The sequence below is a fragment of the Equus asinus genome, chromosome 2 (assembly GCF_041296235.1).
Source record: "Equus asinus isolate D_3611 breed Donkey chromosome 2, EquAss-T2T_v2, whole genome shotgun sequence".
Taxonomy (NCBI): Eukaryota; Metazoa; Chordata; class Mammalia; order Perissodactyla; family Equidae; genus Equus; species Equus asinus.
In genome coordinates this window covers 79,191,052-79,195,372 of record NC_091791.1, presented here as the reverse complement: position 1 = coordinate 79,195,372, position 4,321 = coordinate 79,191,052, and positions in this window count along the sequence as shown.

Below are 4,321 nucleotides of genomic sequence, written 5' to 3'. Positions count from 1 at the left end.
AAATAACAAATGTTGGCATGTGGAGAAAAGGGAACCCTTGCACACTGTTGATGGGAATGTAAATTGGTACAGCCACTACAGAAGATGGTATGGAGATTTCCCCAAACATTAAAAATAGAACTACCAAGGCATCCAGCAATTCCACTCCTGGATATTCATCTGAAGCAAACAAAAACACTAATTCAAAAAGAAATACCCACCCCTATGTTCATTGCAGCACTATTTACAATAGCCAAGGCATGCAAGCAAGTAACCTAAGTGTCCTTCAAAAGACAAATGGATAAAGAAATGGTATATATACACAATGGAATATTACTCAGCCATAAAAAAGAATGATATCTTGCCATTTGTGACAACATGATTGGACCTTGAGGGTACTATACTAAGTGAAAGAAGACAAAGACAAATGCTATATGATTTCACTTATATGTGGAATCAAAAAACAAAACAAACAAACAAAACAGAAACAAACTCATAGTTACATAGAACAAACTGGTTCTTGCCAGAGGAGAGGGGTTTGGGGATTTAGGTGAAATAGTTGAAGAGGATTAAGAGGGACAAACTTCCAATTACTAAACAAATAAGACATGGGAATGTAACATACAGCATAGGGAATATAGTCAATAATAGTGTAATAACTTGGATGGCGACAGAGAGCTTTTAGACTTATCGTGGATCATTTTGTAATGTATATAAATGTTAAATCACCATGTGGTATACCTGAAACTAACATAATATTGTACATCAACTATAGTTCAATAAAAATTAATAAAAAATCCATCAGCACAGTAGTATGCACCACACATTGGATTTTAGAAATGTCTGAGCCTTTAAAGAATTATCAAATAAATCAACCTAAGTATAACGCAGTTGTATTGAACTTTTTTGTAAATGGGTCCACTAAAGTTTGGAGCCTTTGTTTTCTAACAGCAGTAAAAACATTTAATCAAATTATTCAATAAATATAGTATCAAAAATGTTTGAAGCTTGGGGCAGCCTGGTGGCATACCAGTTAAGTTTGTACCTTCCACTTGGGCGGCCCAGGATTTGCTGGTTGAGATCACTGGTGCAGACCTATGCACCACTTGTCGAGCCATGGTGTGGCAAGCGTCCCACAGAAAATGGAGGAAGATGGGCACAGATGTTAGCTCAGGGCCAGTCTTCCTCAGCAAAAAGAGGAGGATTCATGGTAGATGTTAGTGCAGGGCTAATATTCCTCGAAAAAGAAATGTTTGAAGCCTTTACTGGATAAATAAAGCATATAAACAAAAAATGCATTACAAGTTCAAGAGAGAAACTGAATAAACAAAGAGCACACAACCTGTTCATAAAATTTCATTTGTAAATTATATAATCCTTTCTATAATATGTTGACATGCAGGAGGAAATTTTTCATGAAGTTTCTGTTTTTAGTAGGATAAGTGGATGTTTTTTACTAGCATGGAATGGAATTAAGCAGCCCTATAATTTTGTAGCATAAACAAAACAATTTATTTCAAGAGGTTTTTTCCTAAAAAAACTGTATGAAGAAGAAAAGTATTCTTAGTGGACACTGAAAGATAATATCTGTGAAAATATTTAGGCTACAATATTGAAAACTTTCATTAAAAAATATTCTCCAATGAGCAAAACTTGCTCTGAGTGTAGGTTTATGTTACTCTTATAGAGAGAATATATTGCTTTCAATTACAGAGATGAGTGGAAGATTTCAATTTATTAACCTATAAAATATAATTTTAAAAAACAGTGATTTTATGCAGGAAATTTGAAAATATTAAGACTGTATTAAGAAAAGTACCTTCAACATGCAAATGGTGACTGATATGAAAGTGATTATATCTAATCTAAGTTTATTTTGCTTATTTATTTAAATGCTTAAATAATAAGTATAATGTTTTTAAAAATTTTATTCATTGTACAATATGTTATCTTTATTTTTCAGAAATAATTTGATTTCTAAAAAGAGTTTTAGGATAGGATTATTTAATTCACCAACCAATGTATTATAACCTCCTTATCAGTCAATAAACACCAACTTAAAATTATATAATGTTGTTTGTTTTAGGACACATTTAACTCTCACAGTGTCCCAATGTTTACAGAAAACTTATGTGGTAACACTGCTTATGACTGAGTAATACCATTCTTGTTCCTTACCCAGAGAAGTTCAAGCACAAGATCACCAAGAGACAGGTTCAAAAACGTTCATTGCTGTATTATAAGAGCTTAAACTTAGAAACAATCCAATTGCTCAAAATCAGGAGAATGAACAAATAAACTATAGTTTTGTTATAGAATGGATTACTATAGAAATGAAAATGAAACAACACAACAACATGGATGAATCATACACATGTAAAACTAAGGAAAAAGAGAAGGACAGAAGTGGGTACATACTCTATGAGTATGCTCACAAATGTCAAAAAAAGACTATCTTATCACTATTGGTTAGACATTCGTAGATAGTAAAACTATAAAAAAGTTCAAAATCAGGCCAGCCCTAGTGGCCTAGTGGTTAAGTTCAGCACACTCTGCTTCAGCAGCCTGGGTTTGGACCCCAGGCACAGACCTACACCACTGTCTACTGGTAGATATGTTGTGGTGGTGACTCACATTAAAAAAAAAAAAAAAGAAGATTGGCAACAGATGTTAGCTCAAGGTGAATCTTCCTCAGAGAAAAAAAAATCATTCTTACTTGTAAGGAGAGGAAAGAGTTGACATTTCTGGGGTTCTGGAAATAATCTATTGCTTGACCTTGATGGGGTTGAAGTACATGTTTCCCTTATAAAAATTTATTAAACCTACGTTGTGGTTTCATTTGTTTCATTTATATGTGTCAAATTTTCATTTAAGAAAAACGTATTCAGATGAACAGTCTGAAAAACATTTTGAAAATTTTTATTCTAAAGTCTATTTTTTGTCATTTACTAAAGTAGTTGATAGTTTTGAAATACGAAGCTGTTAAACAATTGTAGTATATTTACCTCAAGGTGATTTTTCCCATCTATGTGAACATGTACATGTATGTGCTTGTTTGTATATTTTCGGAAATTTATGTGGGGGGGGGTGTATGTGTGTATGTTTGTATGCATGAGTATGTGTGTGTGTCCATGTGCATTTGCGTGAGAGAGTGTGTGTATGCTTTGGGGTAAGGTAGGGATACATTTTTTTGGTATGGGAGAATATGATTATCACAGAAAGATTAAGATGTACAGGGAATTTGTAAATGGGAACCCCAAAACAGAAAGAAAATTTCAAGTAAATTAAATGAAAGAAATCAGTGTATTGCTTTCATCAAGTTAGATGTTTTAAAACACATAATGTAACATTAGTTTATTCCCGGCTTTTTGTTTTCTCAGTATGTGGTTCACGCAACTATAAGGCCTTTGTGGAAACAGAGCCCTTAGTTACAAGAGGAAGAGCTCCACTTGTTATTCTCAGATTATTCTCATCTCATAACTCTTTTCATTAGCTCTTTATGAGTATTATCTCAAAACAAAAACAAGAAACACCTGCTGTTTTGCACATAATTTTCAATCAATTCATCAGTAGCTTTAACATAAAAGAAAGAAATCAAGCAAATTATGACTCCACTTAGGAACTATGAGAACAGGTGAAAAAAGGTGACTGTTTTCATTTCAGAGTAATTTGTTTTCTTTGCCTTTTGTAATTATGGAGTACAAAATTCTTTTTGGCTTGCCACTTACACTTTTCATCATTTTCTGTTACAATATTTATTGAAAAAAGTTTCTGAATATTGGGCACTGCAAAGTACAAAGACATACGTGTGCACATATGCACACACACAGATCCCACACCACCACCTATACACAGATGGCATGGTCTAGCATTTTCTAAAAGATTCAAATTTCATTATAATCATTCTGTCATTGTCTCAAATTCTAAATTCATTTCTTCAATCCTTTCAGCTTATAATTTGGCACTTTGATTCTCAGGGAGCCAAATTTACTTAAATTAAACAAAGACTTATTGATCCACTGTTACACAGTATATTGGATGAGTGCTCAAGCTCTCAAGCTTACAGACCTGGTTTTGAATAGTAGCTCAAATTATAACTATCAGCTTTGGGCACATTAGCCAATCTCCATACAACTCCATTTCCTTACCTGTGAAATAGTCATGATATCCTGAGACAAAATATTAACAATGCAGGAACAAGCCATAAAAGTAAAGAAAAATGAAGTAATTATTAGACAGTTAGTCAATTAAGATTGTGGAGCAATTGACACATCCTGATCTTTGTCTAGTAATGCAAATACTTTGTGAAAACTTTTTTTGTTTTGTTTCAACTTAAGTGAAT